This window comes from Mirounga angustirostris, unplaced genomic scaffold, assembly GCF_029215605.1.
Source record: "Mirounga angustirostris isolate CCGP_5_RB_7025 unplaced genomic scaffold, mMirAng1.0.hap1 SCAF_13, whole genome shotgun sequence".
Taxonomy (NCBI): Eukaryota; Metazoa; Chordata; class Mammalia; order Carnivora; family Phocidae; genus Mirounga; species Mirounga angustirostris.
In genome coordinates, this window is record NW_026991721.1 from 44,400,499 (window position 1) to 44,412,670 (window position 12,172).

Here is a 12,172-nt window from a genome sequence, read left to right on the forward strand (position 1 = left end):
CCCCTTCACTCATTTTGCCCATAGCCCCTACCCCCCACCTATCTGGCAACCATCAATTTGTTCTCTGTATTTATGGGTCTGTTTCTGTTTTTTGTTTATTCAATTGTTTTGTTTTTTAGATTCCACATATGAGTGAAATCATATGGTATTTGTCTTTTTCTCTGACTTATTCACTTAGCATAGTACTCTCTAAATCCATCCATGTTGTCACAGACGACAAGATTTCATTCTTTTTATGGCTGCATACTATTCTAGTGTGTGAGTGTGTGTGTGTATGTATGTATGTGTGTGTGTGTGTCTGTGTATATACTATATCTTCTCCATCCATTCATGTACTGATGAATGCTTGGGTTGCTTCCATATCTTGGGTATTGTAAATAATGCTGCAATAAACATAGGGGTGCATATATCTTTTTGAATTAGTGTTTTTGTTTTCTTTGCGTACATACCCAGTAGTGGAATTCCTGGATCATATAGTATTTCTATTTTTAATATTTTGAGGAACCTCCATACTGTTTTCCATAGTAACTGCACCAGTTTGCATTCCCACCAATGGTATGCAGGTTGATCTTAAGGTTTCTAAACCCAATAGGCTGAGTTTCTTAAAAAGTTCCTACCTTGAAGGAAGTTATACAAATTGCAGTGACATGATTGAAAATTATGCATTATGAGAAATAATTTAATGTTTATTTCCTTCCTTATTTCTTCCTTCTTTCCTCCGTCTTTTTTCTTCCCTCTCTCTCCCTCCATTTCTTCCTTCCTTCTTTAATAATGGATTGATGGCAATGGGTCATCTTTTTTAAGGAATCAACAAGTTCTGATTAGCAAGGCAAGTATATATTTGGGTTATGCTAAAATCTATGCATTATGTAATTTGTGAACTGATCTACTTAGAAAAACAATTTATGTTGTTTTTTAATCTTTTAAAACTACTTAGTGTCAAGATACATGTTTTTGAATCTTACAGTAAACTAGCCAAATAAGTTATGACATATGCGTTATATTTTTAATTGACTAAGCTTACTATTTGTATTACTTCTAAAATATGAGTGAAACAAATATTTTAAAGTATAACCTAGATTTATTCTGCAGAGAGTAGTGTCTTTTGTCATCTTGACTCATTTTTCTTTCTTCATTGCTACATGTGGTAGATACGATGAAATAACTAAATTAAATGTAATTTTAACAGTAACTATCCTTTTGAACCAAGTGTTTATTCATTGCTGAATATATTCTTATTGAAACAAGAAATTTTCATGAGATTTTCATTTGGTATTTATTTTATATGTTATTGTAAAAGTAGAGCGGAGATTGGTGTAGTTAGCAACATATAACCGTGGTGGGAAGTGGGAATGGGTGTGACATCTAAGTCCATTTTTAGATTCTGTTCTTGAACTAGGTCTTAAATAAGCTGAAACCCTCATATTCACTGCTTTTTTTGCTTTAAGACATTATTTCCTATCTCTCCCACCCCACTCTCCATGTTTTTATAGATTTCAGTTTTTTCAAGATTCTTCATTAGAAATTTTTTTCCCCAACAGTTGCTTTTCATTCAGGATTCTCTTATCTATTGTAGTAACTTGATTTGCTCCCACCTGAACCTTTAGGACATCTTTGACCTATTTGTGAGAATTCAGGGCCAATCCAAGATAAATTGTATTAGCATTCTCTCATGTGATACAGGATCATGGTGCATTGGATGGGGCTATTTCAACAAGACTTGTTGAATTGCTCTAATCTGATTTCATGTTAGATTAATGTAAGAAATAAAAGTTAATGATAGTTGTGTCCTTCTCTATGTTTTCAGTGGGATGTTGGTATTTTAATGATAAAATACACTTCAACAGAATTTTTTAGTACATTGCAGTTTTTTTCTCTGTAATATTAAATATGTGTAAGAAATCATTGCTTTTAATACATTGAGGTTGATGTTCATTTCATTTCTGTGTTTAAAAACCTGTCTTTTTTGGGGGGCCTGGGTGGCTCAGTTATTAAGCGTCTGCTGTCAGCCCAGGTCATGGTCCCAGGGTCCTGGGATCAAGTCCCACATCGGGCTCCCTGCCCAGCAGGGAAGCCTGCTTCTCCCTCTCCCACTCCTCCTGCTTGTGTTCCCTCTCTTGCTGTGTCTCTCTCTGTCAAAAAAAAAAAAAAAAAAAAAACTTAAAAAAAAAATCCCGTCTTTTTAATTGTCCTCCTAGCTTCTTTTAAATTCATATACAAGTCTATCTGACATTTTTCATTTATATAACACTTTATTTCCTTTAAATTCTTTTTTTACAGCTGTTCTCAGTGATGTAATAATGTATAAACTTATTTTTACCAAGTACTGAAAGTTAAATACTATCATTTTCATAATTCATATGTTTTGTCATTTTTCTTTTTAAAGGAAGCCAAAGAGTGTTGTGTAATTAGCATTCTAAGACTTGATATTGCCATGTATCTCATGGACATCCTTGAAATTGAGATTATTGTTTCCTGGGTTCACAGTCTTTCCTTTTGGTTGACCATACTTTTTAAAAATGACACTTTTGCTTTTCTTCTTTTCTTCCTCTTAAAACTCTTTTGTTCATTCCTTCCTTATTTGAAGTTTTCTTTTTCATTTTCTGTTTCTTGTACTATGTGGCTTAATTTCTTTTTTATAGTATCTTAGTAATTTATATTTGCCTTTCATTATCTGGATATGTTCTCTTTACAGCTCTAGCTGTTCTTAAATTTCTAGAATAATTTTTTTTCAGTTTCTTTGATTTTTTTTTTTTAAAGATTTTATTTATTTATTTGACAGAGAGAGACACAGCGAGAGAGGGAACACAAGCAGGGGGAGTGGGAGAGGGAGAAGCAGACTTCCCGTGGAGCAGGGAGCCCGACATGGGACTCGATCCCAGGGCCCTGGGATCATGATCTGAGCCGAAGGCAGAACCTTAACAGCTGAGCCACACAGGCACCCCTTTTCAGTTTCTTTAAAGGGGAAAATGTGTACCTGAATTGATTGTACCTGAGTGGCTATTTTATTCATTTTGCATATATTTTATTAAATTTGTTTGAACTTTCATATTTGCCATACCAGTATTACATCCAGATACTTTTTCCATTTCACAAAACTTTGTGTTTTTTTTCTTTTTCCCAGCCAATAAAACTCAAAAGAGTTAAGAACTGAATCTTTCCAGAGAGGGATAGGAAAAGATAATTTTCAAACTTTTCCAATTTCTGCAAGTTAAAGTAAAATAGATAATTTACTAAAGATTTTGTTAGATTTAAAAATCCCTCAAAAGGTCATATTGACCTTGGTTGTGAGAGTTATTGGAAACCATGATACCAAAGACTCTCAATGTTGGAAAATACTCATCAATCCAGGAGGCATAAAAAGAGAGCAATCTGGAGAGAGAAACCTAAGAATACTTTTTGTGTTCAACTACTGATTAAGAGTATGTAATGAAGCAAACAATAGACATAGTATTAAAATTATCTGTTAATTGAATTTGTTTTACGATTCTTATGTATTGGGAAAGTGTGAAAATGATATGCTAATGACTTGATACCAGGAAATATTTGAACTGTTAGGTTTTTGGGAAACTGCCCAAGTGTTCCATATATGGTAGAATATTTTCTTTTTCCTTTAGGCCTATCATTGGTTACTTTTTGAGTAGAAGAGTATAGTTAGTGGGAAGATGTACACAAAATATTAGATTTTTAAAACAAGGAATTAAAGCATTCAATTTACTCATGCCTTTGCTAATCAACCAATCAATTGCTTGCTCTTTTATAATAATATATTCACTAAACTATAAGAATACCCTTCTTTCTTAATTATATACTCTCATTATATGCTCTCATTAATATTTACTATATAATCATTTTAGTGATTATAAAATATTTTTTACTATGAGGCTAAGATGTATAAAATCTTTTTTTTTTTTTTAAACTGGGGGAGGAGGACCTGTTCTCCAGCTAGAATTCCTGCTCAGGAATTTGTATCAGTCAAGGCACGAGGGCTCTGTATCCTCAATGTAGGTTGCTTTGTCAGCAAAGGATCATGAGTTTTACCCAGTCTCTCCTGTCCAGTCAGTCATTCTGAATTCCAAGTAGTAAGCTTTCTGCATAGGTTCGGTTTTCAGTAAGTTTCTCAAAGCTATTTCAAGAATTATGGCCAAATCACCTACATTATGAAACAATTCTCCTGACCTGATTTGTTTTAGAATTTAAGACCAAGAGGAATGATGTATTATAAAGTAGGAAGTCCTATGAAAATGAATTAAGTTAAAACTTTCAAAGATTATGGGTAAGTATGGCAAGATTATGTATCCTATTTCTTCTGATGACATCGTCTTGCTAGCCACTGAGGCCTTAACTCTGTTAGATAAGATTTTGAAGTTTCTGTAGGGGGCCTATCATTTTAGAGAGCTGCGACATCTTTATCATTGACAGTGTGGTAAGACTTGGAATAAATAATTAAGTTTTGTTCTATTTAAAATCCTTTATAGGTAATAAACCATAAATTCTTTTAAAAGCTAAGTGTGAATGTATTTAAGGCAATAGCTTTGCTTCCATTTATTTATTCTGTCATTTATCCACTCACCAAAGATTTATTGAGTGCCTGCTATGTACCAGGCACTGTGCTAGTGTGTGTTTTCCAGTAGGAAATGATATTCAGTGTCTGCCTTTATGATGCTTAAAATTTATTAAGGAGATAAATGTGGAAACAGGCAATTTCTCTGTGGTGAGGTTAAGACACTGTCATGTCATAGATGAGGAGCACCCAACCTCATCTAGAGGAATCAGGGAATTCTTTCTGGAGAGGTGACATTTAAGGAGAGACACAAAAGACCAGCAGAGGTTTACCAATGTGGGAGATGGTAAGATGCTGTTTCAGATCATTATTTTCTTTGCCTTCAACTTACCATCATGACCTCTTTCTTCTTCATCATCATCATCACCATTATCATCAATAGCAGTGATATTGTGAGAAAAAAACCTAGACCAGTAGTCAGAAGACCTGGCTGCTAGAACGGACAAGATTAGCTAACCATTGAGATAGACTCAGTCTATAAATTCAGGTTTGTAAGAAATATCCATTCATTTTCTGTAGGTCAATTTTATTTTTGACTCTTAGTCACTGAGTGGTGGACAAAATCACTCCAATCACTTTTGAGGTTTTCCCTACTTTTCTGGGATCATGGTAGAGTTCCACCTGGAATGGTGGTATAGTCTGGTCATTGATCATCTCCTATGTAATAGCTTATCCCAAAGACATGAGTTGTGTCTAGATAGTTCTTTTTGGTCTGGCAGTGATTTGCTACTTCCCAGACATGGACTTTTCCCCCCAGAATTTCTGTATTTCTCTTTACCTAGATAGAATTACGATGCCATTCCTTACTGGGTTCTTTCTGCCTTCCAGGCAATGCTGTAAGGAAGCAGAGCCTAGATCCCTGCTGCCTTGGAATCCAAAGACTTCTTTCTCTCTTCTTCAGCTGAGAAAATATTTTTCTAAACTGGGGAGGTGCTAGGAGATCTCTCTCTCTCTGTACATACATGCGAAGCTTTCTTTCATCTCCGTGGCAAACTCTTTTACTCTGAGAGTTTAGGCTGTAGGAAAACAAAACAGGAATAATTTAAAAATCACTGTGTTTTTGTCCTGGCACATGCTTTCCTTCAGATAATAAAATACAAAACCAGTTACCTGCTTAGATGAGAAGAAAGAAAATGGGCAAATTTAGGAAGAGAAAAAAATTAATACCTCAAAGTGCCAATGTCCCACATGTACAAGAGTTTACATGCCTCCTTATGATGATGCCACCAGGTGACCTTGTGAAAATCAAGTAATTCTTCTGAACTTCAGTTTCCTTTTCTTTTTTCTTTTTTAGATTTTATTTATTTATTTGACAGAGAGAGAGATAGCGAGAGCAGGAACACAAGCAGGGGGAGTGGGAGAGGGAGAAGCAGGCTTCCCGCTGAGCAGAGAACCTGATGCGGGGCTTGATCCCAGAGTCCTGGGATCATGACCTGAGCTGAAGGCAGATGCTTAACGACTGAGCCACCCAGGTGCCCCCAGTTTCCTTTTCTAAAAGCGGTTTAATTTGTTCCCTTCCTCTTAATATATGTTATTTCTTCTCTACATCAAATAAGATAATATATATGAACTTCACTTTTCTATAGTTAGTGATAGAATTAGGACCAGAAGCTCAATCCAATGTTCTTTTCATTGTATGAATGTGGTGTTCTTGGAACAAATGAATGACATCATAGTGCACTGGGGAAGAGCCCAGGGATGGAATCCAGTCTTTACCATTAGCTGGCTAAGTTATCTAAAGGAAACAGACAGGTTGAACTTCAAATTCCTTATCTTAAAACTTGACTGTACTAATAATACTCACTTCTTAGGATTATTGTGATGGCCAAATAAAACTCTAGCCCATGTAATTTGTAAGTAGGAAAGTGCTACACAAACGCTTATCATCAGAATACTTTTTTTCCTTTGGTCCAAAGAAGAGGAAAGTTGTGTTCAGAGTCAATCGCCTTCTGTTAGTGGTCTGGGTGCAGCTTCCTGGAGCAAGCCTGCTCAGATATGGCAAGGACACATTTGCTTACAGGCAGGAAATGCCATACTGTGCTTTTAAAAAATAGATGATGGTAACATTTCTTAATGAGTATTATCTCTTTCATTGATGCTAAAGTATTTTTTTTTAAAGATTTTGTTTAGGGGCGCCTGGGTGGCTCAGTCGTTAAGCATCTGCCTTTGGCTCAGGTCATGATCCCGGGGTCCTGGGATGGAGTCCTGCATCGGGCTCTCTGCTCAGCGGGAAGCCTGCTACTTACTCCCTCTCCCACTCCTCCTCCTTGTGTTCCCTCTCTCACTGTCTCTCTCTCTGTCAAATAAAATCTTTTAAAAAAATAAAGATTTTGTTTATTTATTCATGAGAGACAGAGAGAGAGGGACAGAAGCAGAGGGAGAAGCAGGCTTCTTGCTCAGCAGGGAGCCTGATGCGGGACTCGATCCCAGGACCCCGGGATCATGACCTGAGCCAAAGGCAGACGCTTAACCAACTGAGCCACTCAGATGCCCCAGTGATGCTAAAGAATTTGTAAACCTTCCAATATTTACAGAATGTTTATAATCTTTAGATCTGCTCTAAGTCTGGTCAGATATTTTTTCCACAATTCAAATTCCAAGTTTTATCTCTTTTTTCATTTTCTTTTTTCTATTTTGCTACAGTTGGAATGATGCATATTTCAATATTCAGCTGAAGGTGAAATTTGCTATTGTCTTCCTTTCTATTACTACTTAACCTTGCAATTTCCCCATTGTTCTCTTCAACAGTTCTATAGAAAATCTGAAAACATGGCTTATCTGAAAGGTAGTAATAAAAATTCGCCTCTCTATGTAGTATCTTTTTGTTTCAACAGGGGAAATATATCAACAGGTGTTTGTTGGAGTATATTAAAATGATTTTTTGGGGAGAGGGAGTAAAGTATAATTGCTACAAACAATTACAGGAAGAAGAAATACTATGATCTTTTCCCAGTAAGTTAGGTTTCAGTATGGCATAATATTTAAAAGTAGGCTTTGGTGCCAGATAGGACAGAATTTGAATCCTGGTTTTAGCACTTACTGGTTGCATAGCCTTAGGCAAGTTACTTCATTTCTCTCAGTTTACATTTCCTCATTTGCAAAATGTGTATAATAGCATTTCTTAGGCGGCACCTGAGTGGCTCAGCCGTTAAGTGTCTGACTCTTGGTTTTGGTTCAGATCACGACCTCAGGGTTGTGAGATCCAGCCCCTAGTCTCTGTACTCAGCGGGAGTCTGCTTGAGGATTCTCTGTCCCTCCCCCTGCTTACACACATGCTCTCTCTCAATAAATAAATAAAATCTTTTTTTTTTAAGATTTTATTTATTTATTTGACAGAGAGAGACACAGCGAGAGAGGGAACACAAGCAGGGGGAGTGGGAGAGGGAGAAGCAGGCTTCCCGCAGAGCAGGGAGCCCGATGTGGGGCTCGATCCCAAGACCCTGGGATCATGACCTGAGCCGAAGGGAGACGCTTAACGACTGAGCCACCCAGGCGCCCCAATAAATAAAATCTTAAAAAAAAAATCTTACAGAGCTTATTATTCTTCCTTGGGTATAAGGCCAAATTTAACATGGTCTCTATTGACATAAGCTTCTCTTCTCTCATGGTACTTGGTACCTCGTCAAAGCATTATTGCACTCTATTTTAATCTTTTACTTTGTTGAAATTTCCTGTTTAATTACCTTTACTTTCATTCAGAAATCTCTGAGAGTGTAGAATATTGCCTATATTGAGTTTCCAATATCTGAAACATAGTTAGATACTCATAAATAGCTGATTAATGAAAGAAAGTACTTATTATTTTTATTATTTTGATCTACAGACTTCTAAAGGTAAGCCTATTTATATGTTATAAATGCAATTTTTCTGTTAATAAACTTGTGAAAATTAGTAATTCAACATTCAACACTAGTTTCTAAAAATCACTGATACAATTTATGTCTGATTCCAAGTTCCTTTTTTTTCTATAGCAATTTACTCCACTCTATTTCTGGAGGATTAAGGGTGGTAGTGTGTAGAGAGGGCTATACTTGAAATCAAATGCTTTAGCATTAAGCTCCAAATCTGTTATTTAGTAGCTCTGTGCTCTTGGACAAGCTACTATGGATTTTAGTTTCATGTATAATAGATATGATATGAGTTCTCACTGGTGAGAGAAATTGGTATTTCTTTCTAAACTGTAAGACATGTTGCATAAATTTATGTAAAAGAATTTCATTATTCTAACAGCTTTGCTCTCCAAGATTTGTGTATTAAGTTCACCTTTTCTTCTATACTTTCATCTTAGTTTTCTTAACAACACCATATATTCTGTAATTGTTCCATTTTTAAGTGTGGCAAATAAATGTTGTGTCATTTTTTCCTTCTTTTTAAAAATTCATTTGTTAGCACTATTGCCATTCACTGTTTCAAATTTAAGTTACGTGTTCCAAATTATTTATAACTTCTGGCAATACTATTCTTAAACCAAAGAGTTGAACCTAATTAAGAGACACATGACTACCCACAATTCCAATTATGTAACAGTCACCATATCCTTTGCATTGCATATTTCCTGCAAAAAAATTTATTTAAAAAAATTATCCCCCCCCCCCATTTCTTCCTGTGCCTGCCTTCAGGTAATCCAAATTTAGTCTCATTCTTTCAGTAGATTGAGGAGTCATATGAAGATAGATTTCTTTTAAGAATGAAAAAAATAAGAGATGGGACACCTGGGTGGCTCAGTCAGTTAAACGTCTGCCTTCAGCTCAGGTCATGATCCCAGGGTCCTGGGATTGAGCCCCACATTGGTCTCTCTGCTCAACAGGAGTCTGCTTCTCCCTCTCCCTGCTTCTGCTTGTGCTCTCTCTCTCTCTCACATTCACTTTCTCTCTCAAATAAATAAATAAAATCCTTAAAAAAAGAAAATAGGAGAATTGAAGCCATTATATTGGCAATTCAGGTGAAAAATTCTTCACTTATACCTGGTTATTTGAATATCAATTAAAATGTCAGTGCTGACTTGGTTAATTATCTCAATTTTCTAATTTATTCAACTTGTCATCATCTGTCTAGGGATTTTTGTCCTGTACAACAGGATCCTTGTCATCTTGTCTTTTTAATTTTTTGCTTAATTTTTCATCTTTGCAAAGGTATCTAGTTTTAGATTACTCTCAAGCTCAGGCTTTCATTAATCAGAAATAAGAATTTAAGTAGAGAGAGATAAAGGGCATAATGGAATTGACACAAGAATGTGATCATTACTGATAATCAGAAGAAGCAAGAAGGGCAGGCATAATTCCAGTGCTAGATGCTGTCACGTAAAAGCCTAAATTGTCTAAGAGAGACTTGACCATATTGACCATTTGTTTTTTTTTATACTATAGCATCTTATTCTATGTGTCAGATTTTTCTTATACAGAGTTGAGAAGCATAATAAGCTCTGTTGGTTTAGAAGACATCTAGCTGCTTTGAATCAATACAGTGTTTTCCCTGGGTAGTTACTAAGTAAATATGTGTTGAATGAATTAGTGAAAGTCCTCTTAGCTAGCAAATTATATTTATAGATGTGATTATGGAAATGCTGTTGATACATTTTTAAGAATTGCCATTCACAAGAATAAAAGATCGGAGTAAGTGAATACCTATGAAAGTGACACAGAAGTGAAAAAGAACTTTAAAATTATAATTGTAAAAAAAAAGAAAAGAATTAAAAGAGAAAGATGTCTGGTACTTAGTAGATTTTCAAAGACTACCTAACAAATGAAGGGATGAAAAACATTAAACCTTGAGGCACTAGAGATATCAGAAATTTAGAGCCCAAAACATGTAAGTACTGAGGAAGGCATACTATAATTATGGTATTGTTGATTACTTACATTGGTGATTAGGAATGGGTTCAAAAGTGAGGTCAGTAAGCCATTATCATTTCAGGGAAATTACTGATTTTTTTTAACTATGGTCAAAATGTAGATTCAAGTATTTGTTCTTGATTCAAAGAGTTTAAATATTATATTTAAATATTTTATCATGCAAAGTATGAAAGCATTATAAAAAATTAAAGTTCTGCACAAATGTATTAGCATATGTTTGTCTTGTTCTAAAATTAGAGAAGGCTCCCTGTGCATCCACATTCATTTATGTTTATAACCTTTTTATGTAAAAAATTGATTACATGACGTCCTTCTCCATTTGTTATTGCCTATTGAAATTCTCCTTTCTTTCAATGGAGTAAGCTTGAGGTTTGCTATGTTATATAGGAAAATGGGGGAGGGCCTCATTGATACGGTAGTATAGGAGCAGAAATATGAAAGAAGTGAAGGAACAAACTTTATGGATATCTGGAGGAAGAATATTTAGGCAGAAGAGTGGGAATAGAGGCCCTGGTGTAGGAGAGTTCTTGTTATATGTGAGAAAGAGCAGAGACCACTGTGGTTGGAGTAGATAGGGCAAGAAGAGAGGAGTAATAGCTGAAATTAGATGGGTGGTCTTCTGCTGAGTGAGATGGGGAGTCACTGGAGGGTTTGTGTTGGGGATGACATTGTCTGGCTTATAATCTTTCTGGCTGCTGTGTTTAGAAAAGTCTGCAGGAGGGCAAAGATGGCAGCATGTAGACTAGTATGAGGTTATTATAATAATGTGGGGGCTAGATGTTGGTGGACTGGACCAGGGTAGTAGCACTAGCAAGTGATGGTGGTAGTTAGCGTTAGAGCCAATAGAATTTGTGGATGGATTAGATGTAGAGAATTAGAGAGGGAGAACAACAAATGATGACTCCAAGAATTCTGGACTGAAAAATTGGAAGGGAAAGAGAGAGAGAGAGAGAGAGAGAACTCAGCAGGAGAAACAGTAAAGGTAGATAAGATTTGTAGTTCAGTTTTGAAAAGTTAAGTTTGAGATGTTTCTTAGACATCCAAGTGGAAATGTTTTTTTAAAAAGATTTTATTTATTATTTGAGAGAGAGAGAAATTGAGAGAACGAATGGGAGGAGGGGCCGAGGGAGAAGCAGGCTCCTTGTGGACCAGGGAGCCCGATGCAGGACTCTATCCCAGGACCCTGGGACCATGACCTGAGCCAAAGGCAGATGCTTAACCAGCTGAGCCACCCAGGTGCCCCCAAATGGGAATGTTGAGTGTACAGTTGAATATGAGTCTGGAATACAGGGGAAAGATCTTAGCTATAAATATAAACCTGGGAGTCTTAAGGATTCTGATAATATTTAAAGCCGGGAGACTAGCTAAAGTTACCTACATTGTAAGAATAGAGAGGAGTCTTCAGATGTTTAGGGGCTTGAGGAATGAGAAGGAACCAGGGAAAGTGATTAAGAAGCAGCAGCTAGAAGAGATACTAGAAGAGAGTGCTGCCTTGGAAGCAGTGATGTCTGGAATGTGCTTACACCAGCTTGCAAGAGCCTATTGTTACATTTTCAACAAATTTGTAAGCTGGTTTAAACACAGCCATTTAAAAATTAAATTACGTAAACTTACATTAAATAAATTATATTAAAAATAGAAGTAATAAACACTCAAAACTCATCACTTCCTAATATTTTTCTGTTTTGATACCACGTATACTCTTGAGGTTATTTGTATCTATTGTGTCTGTATGGTGTTAAAGCTATGTAATGGT

At 35.9% G+C, this 12,172-nt stretch overlaps 1 protein-coding gene across 1 annotated transcript in view; it reads left to right on the forward strand.

Annotated features, from left to right (window-relative positions):
- Positions 1-12,172, forward strand: part of LOC129046364 (disks large 1 tumor suppressor protein-like) — a 562,187-nt gene that overhangs the window by 3,945 nt on the left and 546,070 nt on the right. The window lies entirely within an intron of this gene.